The following is a 14,606-nucleotide window of genomic DNA, read 5'->3' as shown; positions in this document are numbered from 1 at the left end:
ATACGATGTCAAAGTATATAGAAATGTTTAATGTGACTTATTTTGTGCAGATTGGTTTTTTTTGAATGTCGATTCTGTTGATCCACGGTTGAACGGCGAGCCAGTGCCTGATCTTTGATTCAAAGAGCCATCGCGATTCCATGCGGATCCGTTGAACTTGAGATAAGCACACAAACACTACCCGGGTAGAAAAAGTAACACAAAAAGGCCTTTACACATCCACATTTGAACATTACACCCATACACACACACACACATAAAGGAGGACTATTGAGACTTTACTCTGGACAATTTTTGGGTTCAATATCAAGTTTTGTTCTCTGTGTTGGGTATGAATCCATTGTGAATTGAGACCATTGTGATTTCATTTACATTGTGGGAACTGTTCATTTAAAACTTTGTATCTGTAATAAAATTGCCGGCTGTTAATTAATTGAATATACTTTAACCCAATTCTTTTATTACTTTAAAATCCTCCTAGAGCCGAACCTAGGCTTTACTTAAACATTTGTTGAGTATACTATATTGAATACTTACCCATCTGTTTCCGTGTTACATACCTTTTCGTGGCGAGCCAGCCAGGAGGATTTTTTTTTACAGCCGGTTACAAGTATATTTGGACAGTGGTGAAATTTCAAGTTTTATTTTTTTGAAGAATATTTGTGATTGAGCACAATGAGTATGTCTGATATTGAAAAGTGTTACAATGTCAAAGCACAATGTTCATTATGTGTGTTAGGCATTACTGATAATGACACAGATGATGACATTACTGCAACTTTTGAGAAATATGGTGATATTGTGAAAGTAGTGAGAGTAGCTCCCCCTACTGGGCAGACAGGACAGTCCATTATTATAGTTGAGTTTGATGTACACACTCCAGTCACACATCTTGAGCCTAATTTCCCACTGGAAGTTAAGAGTGTGAGAAATCCAGCAGTTACATGGTATGCAGATAGCATCAAAGTACTAGCACAGCGCTCTGCGCAGCCCAGTGCCCAAGTGCCAAGTTCATCCATTGAGTCAAGTGATGACAGTGATAATGCTGACCCCGAAGAAGTCCCTTCTGACAACAGTGACGTCATTCCAAAGAGGTATATAAAAAGACAACCTTTTAAGAAGCCAAAATCAAAGTCACGTGTCTTAAGCTCAGACAATATCCCTGATCCTGCTGTGAGGAGAAAAATGACAAAGCCTGCCTCTAACACACTTACCAATGATGACCTAAACCCTCCTGAGATACAGCGTATTGTGGTTGAACATGTCATCAAAAATGATTCTTTTTCTGTGCAGACACACTCCAAATGGCTGCGTTCCTTCTCAGGAAAAGTACCTAAGCCCCCAGGAGAAGCTGATTTTGATACGTGGTGTCTTCATTGTGACCTTCTGTTGCAGGATTCACTTCCCATAGATATCCAGCGAAGGAAAATCTTAGAGAGCCTCTTACCACCAGCTTCAGATGTGGTTAAGCAGCTTGGTTCCACAGCTCCTCCTAGAGACTATGTGAAGCTCCTAGACTCTGCATACGGCTTAGTTGAGGATGGTGATGAAATCTTTGCTCGTTTTCTGAACACCAACCAAGATCCTGGGGAGAAAGCATCTGATTATTTACAAAGATTACAAACACTGCTTAGTACTGCGGTTCGGAGAAATGGTGTAAAACGGTCATCTGCAGATCGTCAGTTGTTGAAACAATTTCAGCGTGGCTGCTGGGATCATTCATTAATACTTACCCTTCAGCTGGAGTCAAAAGCGAAGACACCACCTGACTTTGCAGAGTTTTTGTTGCTGCTCAGAACTGAGGAAGACAGACGTACGGCAAAACTGGACAGAATGCAAAGGCATTTAGGCAGTTCAAAACCTAAAGCTGCCATTCATAGTCGATCTGTCATTGACATGTCTCCTTACGGTGACTCAGGGATGCTGCAAGCCTACATTTCCGAAACAGAGGCTTTGAGAAAACAGGTAGCTGATCTCCAAATGCAGCTTAGATCCTCCAAAACTGAGGAGAAGAAGAAGAAGAAACATGAGTCTGGATTGACAGAATACTCAAAGACTGTGACACCTAAAGTGGAGATGTTAGCTCAACCAGTCACAGCTAAACCACCAAAACCTTGGTTTTGTTTCAGATGTGGTGAAGATGGCCACATAGCCAGGGCATGTGAAGGTTCCATTAACAAAGCGCTTGTGGACCAAAAGTATAAAGAGCTCAAGGTGAAACAAGATGAATGGAAAGTGAAGAATGGAATGCCGTTAAACTGGACGGGGTTTCAGTAAAGGGACATACTGGGGCCCATTGCAGCAAAGGATGTCCCAAAGAAATGAACGAAAAAGAATTAAGATGTCAAGCTCACTCAAATCTTCCTACAAATGAAAGTGAGTTAATCTCTGGCATAATGGGTCCTAAATGCATAGCTCAAATCATTATTGAGGGACAACTTTGCAACGCTCTTCTTGATTCAGGGTCACAGGTGACCACTGTGTCCAAATCTTTCTATGATACATATCTCTCATCCTCCCAAATTCTCCCCCTAAATGATCTTATTGAAGTTGAAGGAGCTGGGGGGCAAATTGTACCATACTTGGGCTACACTGAAGTGAGCATACATTTTCCAGAAGACATTGCTGGAAAAGCCGAAACCTTTAACACACTTGCACTTGTCATCCCTGACTACAAGTACAATGCTGAAGTTCCAGTGCTTGTTGGCACCAACACGCTAGACCTATTATTTCAGTCTTGTTTTGGAAATGACAACAGTTACGCTGCCCCCAAAGGCAAATTCCGATACTCGCCCCTTTTGAAAGCTCTATTGCACAGATACACCCTGGGACAAAGCAATGGTAAAGTGGGCCAAGTCAAGCTACAGGGAAAGAACCAAGTCACCATTCCAGCGGGTCAAAAGATGGTCCTGGATGGGTATGCTAGGAATGTGTCTACAATTGCTGACGCTCCACTTGTAGTAGAGCCATCCACTCCCTCCAACCTCCCTGGTGGTCTGCTTTTGTGCAGCTACGTCCTGACCAGCCCCAGGAGGACCTCATTTAAAGTCCCCATTATCCTCCAGAATGAAACTGCACATGAAATCACACTCCCAGCTAACTGTTGTTTAGCTGAGCTCTATGCTCCATCAGCTCTGTCTACATTAAAGAACACCACAGCTGAAGAGAAAGAGAAAAGTGTTGTGTCTTCCACTACAAAAGTCAGCTGCAATGCTGTAAGTTCCACTAATCCTAAAAACAATCTCATGTTCAATTTCACAGACTCTTCTCTCTCAGAAGAATGGAAAGAAAGAATCACAACAAAGCTTAACTCCATTCCTGAAGTATTTGCAGTAGGTGAGCTTGATTACGGGCACACTACAGCTGTCAAACACAGAATCCGTCTTTCAGATCCAACTCCTTTTAAACAGAGAGTGAGGCCCATCCATCCCTCAGATTTTGAAGCTGTTAGGCTTCATCTTCAAGAGCTTAAAGATGCAAAAATAATCCGTGAGTCGGAGAGCCCTTTCGCTTCGCCAATAGTTATTGTAAAGAAGAAAAATGGTGCTATCCGCCTGTGTGTAGATTACAGAAAACTAAATAATCAGACAATCAAAGATGCTTATGCACTGCCGAATATTGAGGAAACATTTTCTGCGTTGACAGGATCCAAATGGTTTTCCGTCATGGACTTAAAGTCAGGTTATTATCAAGTGGAGGTTGAGGAGGAGGATAAACAAAAAACGGCATTTGTAACACCTTTTGGATTCTGGGAATTTAACAGAATGCCGCAAGGAGTAACAAACGCACCCAGTACATTTCAGCGTGTTATGGAAAAGTGCATGGGCACCTTGCATCTTAAAGAAGTCCTTGTCTTTCTCGATGACCTCATTGTCTTCTCAAAAAGCCTGGAGGAACACGAGGAACGCCTTATGAAAGTTTTGAACCAGCTGAAAGAGTTTGGTCTAAAGCTATCTCCGAACAAATGCCACTTTTTCATGAAATCCGTTAAATATCTCGGACACATTGTTTCGGAGAAAGGCGTAGAAACAGACCCTGAAAAAATCTCTGCACTTACCACCTGGCCAAAGCCGACAAACATCAGTGAGCTAAAATCCTTTTTGGGCTTCACTGGATACTATCGGAGGTTCGTCAGAGACTATTCCAAAATTGCCAAGCCATTGAATGCCCTAACAGTTGGCTATTGTCCACCTCGAAGGAAAGCAAAGGGCTTTAAACCTCCCTCCAATTCTGATTTCAGGGAACCTTTTGGGGGAAGATGGACACCTGAGTGTGACACCGCATTCCAGACACTAATCCAAAAGCTGACCACCGCCCCGGTGTTGGGATTTGCGAATCCAAAACTACCGTACATCTTACATACAGATGCTAGTCTTCATGGTCTTGGTGCAGCCTTGTACCAGGAACAGGATGGTCACATGAGGGTGATTTCATTTGCCAGCAGAGGTCTGTCAAACTGTGAAAAGCGTTATCCCACCCACAAGTTAGAATTTTTAGCGCTAAAGTGGGCAGTGACAGATAAGTTTTATGACTATCTGTATGGGGCAGAGTTCATCATCATGACTGATAATAATCCCCTCACATATATATTAACATCCGCCAAGCTTGACGCTGCAGGGCACAGGTGGCTCGCGGCCCTGTCTACTTTTAACTTCAGCATTCAGTACAGAGCTGGAAGAAAAAATCAAGATGCCGATGGCCTCTCGAGACGACCACATGATCAAATCGGCCCTGATTTCAGTTCTCAGGCTGAAGATGACCGTATCAATCAGTTCATCTCCAAGTTTTTGAAAGGAGAAAATAAGGTTTCCTTTCCAGAAGAAGCTGTGAGAGCTGTTTGTCAAAAGCATCAACTCTATGATAGCACAGTGGAAAACCAAAATGCTAGCTTACCTGTTGCTCTGGAATGTCTTGCCATTGAAACTGATGCCATCCCAGTGGAGTTCTATCAAGCTGAGTATATTCCTGGTTCCTGTACTCTTCCCAGGATGTCACAGCAAGACTGGGCTGCAGAGCAAGCAAATGATCCTGTCATTAGTAGAGTGACTGACCTCTTAAACACTGGAAAACGTCTTTCTTACCGTGTCAGACAACAAGAAAACAGAGAAGTTCAGCTTATGCTTCGTCTGATTCACCAACTTGTAGTCATTGATGGAGTCCTCTACAGGAAGCGTATGAATGGTGGAGAGCCTCTCTACCAGCTAGTTCTACCTCAGAAGTATAAGGAAGTTACCTTAAAAGCTTTACATGACTCCATAGGTCATATGGGAGTGGAGCGGACTTTGGATTTAGTTCGCACACGGTTCTATTGGCCAAGGATGTCATTGGATGTTGAAACCAAGGTCAATACTTGCGAGAGGTGTATCAGAAGAAAGGCAAAAGCAGAAAAAGCATTTCCCCTTGTTAACATTGAGACCAGTCGACCATTAGAACTAGTCTGCATGGACTACCTTTCTCTTGAGCCAGATGGTAAAGGTACCAAGGACATTCTAGTCATCACTGATCATTTTACCAAATATGCGGTGGCCATTCCAACAGCTGATCAAAAAGCAAGGACAGTTGCTAAAGCACTTTGGAATAATTTCTTCGTTCATTATGGGATACCAGAACGCCTGCACAGTGATCAGGGTCGAGATTTTGAGTCTGCTGTGATCAAAGACCTGTGTCTTCTACTGGGTATAAAGAAGACTAGGACCACTCCATACCACCCACGTGGAAATCCTGTGGAGCGGTTCAACAGAACTCTTCTCCAAATGCTTGGAACTCTCCAAGAAGAAGACAAGATCAGATGGCGTGATTTCGTGCAGCCTCTGGTACATGCCTATAACTGTACGAAAAATGACACCACCGGATTTTCTCCTTATCAGCTGATGTTTGGGAGGCAGCCGAGTCTTCCAATAGATGTAGCCTTTGGTATCAAACCTGAAGGTGAAAAGAGAGTTAGTCACACCGAGTACATCAAAAAGCTCCAAGAGAGTTTGCAAGAGAGCTACAAGATTGCTGTGGAATACAGTAGGAAAACAGCTTCTCGCAACAAGCAACGATATGATCTGAAGGTGAGAGAATCCACTTTACAAGCTGGGGACCGTGTTCTCGTTAAGAATGTTGGCATAAGAGGCAAGCACAAGATAGCTGACCGATGGAGCAAGACCATCTACCAAGTTGTAAAACAAATAAATGATTCTCCTGTCTATGTTGTCAAACCTCTTACTGCAGATGGACCTGAAAGGACCCTCCATCGAGATCTACTCTTGCCTTGTGGATTTTTAAACCCAGAAAAGTGTGATGACGAAAACAACAAGATGGAGGAAGAGGAAAAGGAAAAGGAAAAGACGACTTGCTCTAAGGAACCACCAACAGCTCCAGTTAATGTTGTTGAACAACCAAGTGATGGTGATGAAGAACCAGATTCCTACTTCCCAGAAATCATGCAGGATAGACCATATCCTACAATAACAATTGTCAAAGACATGCCCTGTTCACAGGAGGATGAAGAAAATTTTATTAAGACAACCTTAAATCCACATGCACAACCATTTCTGCCTTTTGGAGGTGAAGATAACCTTGACATTGAAATTGAACATGTGCAAGTTGATGAGGAAAACGAAGAGGAAGAGGCAGAGTCTATAGCTGGAATGGAAAAAACAAACTTACCTGAGAACACCCTGGAAGAAAATGTGGAACACTCACCTGTGAAGGAACAGGATTTGGAGAATGTTGATGTCAACAGTGATGAGTCTATGGAGGAGTCGGTCAGCCGAATGGAACCTATTGAAGAAAAAAGAGAGAGAATGAGAAAAGAGGAAAATGACAGTGAAATGCTGATGGATGAGAATGAAAGAAATGGAAATACCCCTGTGCAGGAAGTACCAGAGCTTAGACGTTCCACAAGAATAAGAGAGCAACCTGTTCGATTAACTTACCCCTCGTTAGGAAACCCCTTAGCATTAGTTATGCAATCCCTGTTAAGTGGTTTAAGCAAAGCTTTCACACAAGCCCTTGAGTCAGATGATTTCCCTGAGGTTAGAATGCTAACTCCTGATAGATCAGTGGTTTTATAGGTACATGCAGAGACGCATGCAAGTTCAGGAGGGGAGGATGTAACCCCCTTGAGTTATGCTTGAGTTGTTTAAAACAATGTATACCACAAAGCAATGTTTGTATGTTGCTGCAATACTACATCTAACCGCTAGGGGGCAGTAAACAATGCAATATGTGAGTGAGATATTCAGTGTAAGATTCAGATGAAGAAGCCAGCTCAACTTGCTTACACGTGGCTGGCAGTAGGTGCAATATATTATTTAAATTTCGTTAAGTTCTTTATTTCAATGTGTATTTATGTTTACTAAGACTCTTGTTGATTGCTCAGGTTGATGTTGCATCTCATCTCTGAAACAGTCAATGCTTCATTTTGAGTGCTTTTGTTTTTGAGAACTCTGGTGAGTTTTGCTGATTCATGCATTACTTTGGGCCTAATTGACATTATCTTTCACTAGTTGTTGTCATAAAAAAACCAATCAGAGTTGTTAATGATGATTAAAACTGTATTTTTATATGTTTGAGAGATTGAAATATTATTAATTTATGTACAACATTAATTCATCTGTTTAAATTGAATGTTTGCATCATCATTTGTATGTAAATGAAAACAGAAAAAGAACAAATAAGATGTTGTGCTGTGAGATAATACATTCAGGCACTTTTATGTGGTTAAGTGTGCCTATGTTAACATTGTTGGATTAACAACTGAGCTTATGAACATTTTGTGCACCTGATATACGATGTCAAAGTATATAGAAATGTTTAATGTGACTTATTTTGTGCAGATTGGTTTTTTTTGAATGTCGATTCTGTTGATCCACGGTTGAACGGCGAGCCAGTGCCTGATCTTTGATTCAAAGAGCCATCGCGATTCCATGCGGATCCGTTGAACTTGAGATAAGCACACAAACACTACCCGGGTAGAAAAAGTAACACAAAAAGGCCTTTACACATCCACATTTGAACATTACACCCATACACACACACACACATAAAGGAGGACTATTGAGACTTTACTCTGGACAATTTTTGGGTTCAATATCAAGTTTTGTTCTTTGTGTTGGGTATGAATCCATTGTGAATTGAGACCATTGTGATTTCATTTACATTGTGGGAACTGTTCATTTAAAACTTTGTATCTGTAATAAAATTGCCGGCTGTTAATTAATTGAATATACTTTAACCCAATTCTTTTATTACTTTAAAATCCTCCTAGAGCCGAACCTAGGCTTTACTTAAACATTTGTTGAGTATACTATATTGAATACTTACCCATCTGTTTCCGTGTTACATTAGAATGAAGCATTTATGGAATAATTAATTGTGTATAGTGTAATACACAAAAATACATCATTAATTGAGCAATCCGTCTTTGTCTTAAGCTCAGAATAATCATCACATGAAAAAGAAACATTAGTTTGCAGAGGTGAACATAATATATTCAGTGGAGACTTATTCGCTCTCTCTGTCATTCCATCTCCTCTAATTTGTGAAGCATTTGATCATACATATTAGCAGTTCCATTAAAGCTGTACTTTGTAAAACTGATGCTGCATTAGCTATGTGCAAAACTTAGCTAAAAGAACGTGTAAAATCAGAAAATTAAAAGTTGCGATTTTCTAGGCAGATATGCTAGGAACTATACTCTCATTCTGTGCGTAATAATCAAAGACTTTGCTGATGTAACATGCTGCAGCAGGCGCAATGATATTACGCAGCACCAGAAAATAGTCCTTTTGGTAACTTTCAATAGCAGGGGACTATTTTCGGGCAGTGCGTAATATCACTATGTCATCTGCAGCCATGTCACACCAGCAATTTCCCTGATTATTACACCAGTTTGAGAGTATAGTTCCTAGCCATATCTGCCTAGAAAATCACAACTTTTAATTTCCTGTCGGTCTTAGTACAGGATGTAACTACAGAAGAGTCAAGTGTTAAATAGGAAAAAAATCAAAACTCTTTGGTTATTTTTTAGCACTAATGGTCTAATCAAAATCAATGGATTGTGCTAAGCTATTCTAAAAGTGCTAGCGCCAGATTTGGAGATCAGCTGAATGGATTCGAAAACGGTAAGAATCAAATGTTTAACTCTTGGGGAGCTGGAAAATAAGCATATTTTGAAAAAAAAGTGGAATGTCCCTTTAACAATATACAAAAGTTAGATCCCCTAAAGTAAATGATGACGCAAGTTATCGTCTTCAATGTAAATCCTTTTTCTTGGACTACAACAAACACACGGATTGTAGGCAACAGTTTACTTCCTGGGAGTGGGGATGTAGACAAGACTGAAATTATATTTCCTCCCACTTTGGACTCTTCAGCCTATAAATTAACTTCTGTTAGCATTGCATTGTGACCGAATCTTTCAAATATGGTAAGAAGCGTCACATTTCGTCAGAGGTATTCAGGCCTATCACAACGTACTGATTAGCTGGCCAATCAGGGAGACGGCGCTTTTCAAATCGATCAGTATGTGGAAAATAATGTGTTTTTTGTACCATAAACCACAAGAATACATTGTATTATACCAAATATACAAAATGATATTGTTTTTTTAGCAATGAAATAGGTGCCCTTTAACAAACATAGGATGTACTATAGTACAAAAGTTTCCACAGGAACTTCTGTAGTAACCAGCCATTTCTAAAAACTGACATAACTCTCGTCTTGTCGTTGGAACTGGAAAGTCAGCAATAGAAAATACTTGGCCACTAACAGGACGAACTTGACCTTGACGTACTTCTTTGCCCAAGTAAGTGATCATTGCTTTACCAAATTTACACTTATCTAGATTAATTGTCAAGGAAGCGTCAGCTAACCTGTCAAAAAAGTGTCTGGCGGACAGTCAAATGCTCAGACCATTCAGACAAACAGATCACAAGATCATCTAGGTACTGTATGCATTACAATTTTGTACTCCTCACAGTACAATATTTACGAGCCGCTAATAAATTGGCGGGGGCATTTCGCAGCCCGAACATCATAACCCGGTACTGTAGAAAATTACATGGAGAAACGAAAGCTGAAATTTCCGCAGCTCAATGCCACTTGCTAATACCCTTTCAGCAAATCTAGTTTCGTCACAAACTTAGCAGAACCCAAGTTATCTATGGTGAACTCCATGGACTATAGCTAGGTTCAGCCTGAGATAAAAAGATGAAACTTTGATCCAACTATGTACCAGGAAGGCAATGTCAGGCGACTAGAAGGCTGCTTTGCATTCATTCACATACTGTAAACAGACACTGGGGTCATCAAACGGTCAGCGATCAAACCAATAATGTTTGGAACTTGGAAGCATAGCCATGCGGAGAGGTTTGCTTACTAAAAAAAATGTTGTGGAATGTATAGGGCTTCTGACATTTATTGAGAGGTATCCAAGATCTATTGACAACCAGAACAGAATAACATAGCTGAGTTTAAAATGTAATATCAATATATGGTTGCAAACATGTTGGCTTAAGTGTAAAGAGTCTTCACAAGTACATTATATACAAAAATAAATAGCTACATATGCTGCATAATTTATGCTTTTCCACAGGCTTTCCGTTTTCTTTCCGTCATTTTTGCTCCTTGACTCTGTCATGACAGTCTATCAAAAAAATTTACATAGATGTTAAGAAAGTCAGGTATGTTACACCTCAAGAGAGACTTTCTATTGGTGGCAATAAGCTTCTTTTCAGCTTAATCTCACATTCTGTATGCAGTGGGAGGTGAGGGACCTTCTCCATAGTGTTTCAAAGTACTTGTGAAAAGTAGCACTGAATGTAGCATCCCTTGACAAACACAACAGACAGCCTTTGAATCCTTTCGCTTTTCAAAGAGCTGTTGATAAAGGCATTTTCTAAAACACATATGTAGCTGTAACAGTCCATATGTGTGGCTTATGCTGGCTTATATACTATATTCTCTGATGTTCGAGAAAAAGTCAATAAAATCTGATGCAGCTCTCGTGTCATTTACTGCAAACTAACATGTCAGATAAAAGTTTCAGTGGCAGTGAATACATTAGAGCTAATGTGTGAATATTCAACTACAGAACCAGAGGCTTAACAGCTGCTGAACAGAGCAGATGAAGGCACATTCTTATTCTCAACCACACGCGTCAGCCATCAATGATGTCCTCCACTCAGTAATTGTGATCTTTTGCTCATCATTGCTTTTGACAGCAAGAACTATAATGACATTTTATGACAAAGTACATGTAATTACAGAAGAGCAAAAGGGGTTGATTTGATCAGATGGGAATGCCATGTAAACACTGCAGGATTTGCTCGCTAATCGAGTCTTGGGCAGGCCAGATTTTAAGATATATCCCCGCACCTGCCAGTGTTGTCGTAAAATGAGACATTACAGCTTAGTGCCCTGTTGTTTGGCCCACTACTAATGTCCATGTTTACAGTTAATGACCCCTACAAGTATACCAGTGCGATGACAATGAAATTATGGAAAGTTTTATGATGATAGTCAAGTAAATTGCGCAATGAAACTCCCACTGCTAAGTTTTCCAATAAGACAATAAAGTGTAAAATATGCATTTAAAAACACCTTTTAATGTAGTACACCTTATAAAAAGACTGTACTATACTGTATTAAACCCAATGAAATTAATTGTTGTTTATTTAGATTGAATCAAATGTAGAAATGAACTGTCATCAGATTTTTACAATGAACTTCAGAGATAAAACTTGAGACAATTTTCAGCAGTTGTGCTGTGATGCTACAAAAAAAAATGTGTCACAGGAATCCAAGTCTTTGAATGCATTGACTGACATTTTATCTTTAATTGTTGCACATGCACTATTTAGTACTCAAAAAGTCTTGGAGAGTCATGTTCTCTCTCAAAAAAGTTTATTCAACCTGAAAATGAATGGCAACTGAAATGCCCGGCCACCTTTCACAGTGAGGTTGAAGAGCTAGAAAAATATAAGAATATTTATAAAACAGTTAGTTCTAATTCTTGACTCTGATTGGTCAATAGGTGTGCTTTATTCATGATAAAGCACGGCTATGACCGTTTCACCCAACGGTTCTGTTTATCACTGCGCCCTTAGCAACACCCTTAGCAACCACATTATCGGTTTGTATCGTTTTGTTGTTTTTATTTGAGCTTTCATGCATATTACACATTGGAACACATTTTTGTTCATGGTCAGGGACTATTTTTCTAGCGGAAGGAATGCTTTTTATTGATTTAACTTCATAAAAATTGCACTAATTTTTTTTTACTTTAATATTGTGTGGTAACCGTTTTATAAAAGCAATAAGGTACTTGAGGCAAGCACATACAGCACAGCCTCTCGTACCTTATTGCTTACATAAAGAGCTGAGATGCAAAACTCTCTAAGTGCATCTGACATGCTTTCTGTAAATCAACATTTTTTGTTTTCGTGCTCTTATGTTTAGGTTGAGTAATTTCACTTTAATGACAATAAAATGCCACCCTTCTTACATTGCGTTGGGACAAAAAAGACACATGTCCTCTTCCAGGCTGATTTATAACACTGCCAGTTTACTGGATTTTATTAACTATTGCCCTCATGGTGAAAATGTGCATTTTCAGTGTTTTTGCTCTTTTCTAATAGCGGCTTCCTATTTTGTGAAGCTTAACAACCTTTTGTTGCACATTACAACTATGTTCTTTAATCTTACCCATTAGGCTTTGGTGATGTCTACCAAATTGGCATCAGACAAAGTCTACAGTAAAACATTGCGATGGACGATGACTTTGGGAAACATTAAATTTAATGTTAAAACATTCAATTTAATGTTTTAATCCTCTGACGTCTGCTCCGCATCTGCTACAGAGCATGCCAGAATCTAAATATCTGATGAGATGAATACGAAAATATCCATTGGAAATTGAGAATGCTGTTTAATGCACAGCAAAATCACCAGTGTTAAATGTACACTGCTGGTGTATGGATACCACCAGGTATAGACACCAGCGGTTTTCATATAACACTGGTGATTTTGCTGTGTGATATTATTGTTTCTAATCACACAGTCACACATTAAAAATAGGGAATAAGAATTAAGGAATGAAATAAATTTGTATATATGTCATTATACTTATTCCCCATTTTTTGTTGAATATAAAATATTAGGGATGCACCAAAAAGCTGAACAAAATGAAACACTCTGCCAAAGGCCGATAACAGAAGAACCAAAAAAAAAATTTCTTTTTTATTTTCCTAATAATTTTTCACATTTTCTCACCATTGCACAAGTTACATTTTCATAATGTCCTTTTTACTATATTTATTTTAAAATAATTTGACAATGAAATAGTTTTTTTTTACATTTAAGCCGTCATGTCACTTCTCTGATCAGATAACTATAGATAGACTTGTTAAAACTGTTCTATTTACATTTGACCACATAAATAAGTCTTGGCTAAACGGAATAACGATCTTCTATTCCTGCACAAAATGCAAATAAACTATTCATTACTCTGCCTTAAGAACCTTGCAACAACGCTCATATGCACGAGCAAAGGGAGCGAGAGAGACGGCTGCAAGTTTGCAAGGACTCAGGAGCATGACAGATGAAAAAGCACTTGGGTCTAACAAAAAGCTATTGTTAATAAACGTTTTATTTCTTGTTTAATATAGGCGTTTGTCATTGTAGGACTTTACTGGTTTTAGGAAGTTTTTATTACATACTGCAGACGCTCTTTGTCGTTCCTCTTCTCATCTATGACATGAGATGAAGAGCGAAAGTCTCTCGTTTTGCATCATCAAAGACCGCATTGTTCGGTAAAATCTATTCTGTCTTTTCACTTGTTCGCCGAACATCCAAAATTACTTTTTTGCTATTTTCTTAATTAAGATGTTTTTTGCAGGGGGGTTACAGGGGAATCAACATCGTGACGTCACCCATTGTGATGAATGACTAAGGCAGTTTGACCCATGTGACCTCATATTTACTGTACACACATGTGAAACAGGAAGTCATAGTTGAACAATTTATTGTTCTTAGTAACAAAAGTGTACATAGGTATAGCGGCTTTTGCATTTAGGCTCTTTATTCAAAGAAAAATAGGAAACAGAGCTGTCGAGAGAACATTTTAACAAAAGCTTCTGTAAAAGCTAACATATAATGAAAGATACATATTTGCTAAACTTCTGAGTGATCAACAACATTACCGAACACTCAAAACATTAGTACTCAAAACACTAGTACCAAGTGTTAAGGATTTTCTAGCCCTCATCAGTGCCAATTATCTCAATTCTGCAGCATTGTTTAGCAAATTTACATTTAATCAAAGTGTGTACTACAACCCTTTTTCATTTTTTGATGTACTGTAAGTGGCATGAGTCAAAGGCTGCTATTAAAAGATGTTTAAAAACAATCATGGCCTCATTTCTCTGTGTTAGGGGACACGAATTTTACATGTGAAGAATACAGTATGTCACAATTGACATTAAGACTTTAAACGGCAAACAACAAATTTTGTATTTTTTTGTCTAATGTGAATGTTCTGTAGAGCTGAGAGGCTTACAGTATAAAAGGAAATGTCAAATAGACAGATGCTCTCCCCCGACATTCCCTTGGCCATC

General features: G+C 39.2%; 1 protein-coding gene across 1 annotated transcript in view; it reads left to right on the top strand.

Annotated features, from left to right (window-relative positions):
* The window catches only part of tmem8b (transmembrane protein 8B), a 216,939-nt gene that overhangs the window by 144,001 nt on the left and 58,332 nt on the right, over positions 1-14,606 (top strand). The gene's annotated exons all lie outside the window — the stretch shown is intronic.

The sequence above is a fragment of the Paramisgurnus dabryanus genome, chromosome 5 (genome assembly GCF_030506205.2).
Source record: "Paramisgurnus dabryanus chromosome 5, PD_genome_1.1, whole genome shotgun sequence".
Lineage (NCBI taxonomy): Eukaryota > Metazoa > Chordata > Actinopteri > Cypriniformes > Cobitidae > Paramisgurnus > Paramisgurnus dabryanus.
Note: the sequence above shows the minus strand (reverse complement) of the source record. Positions and strands in the feature narration are given on the sequence as shown.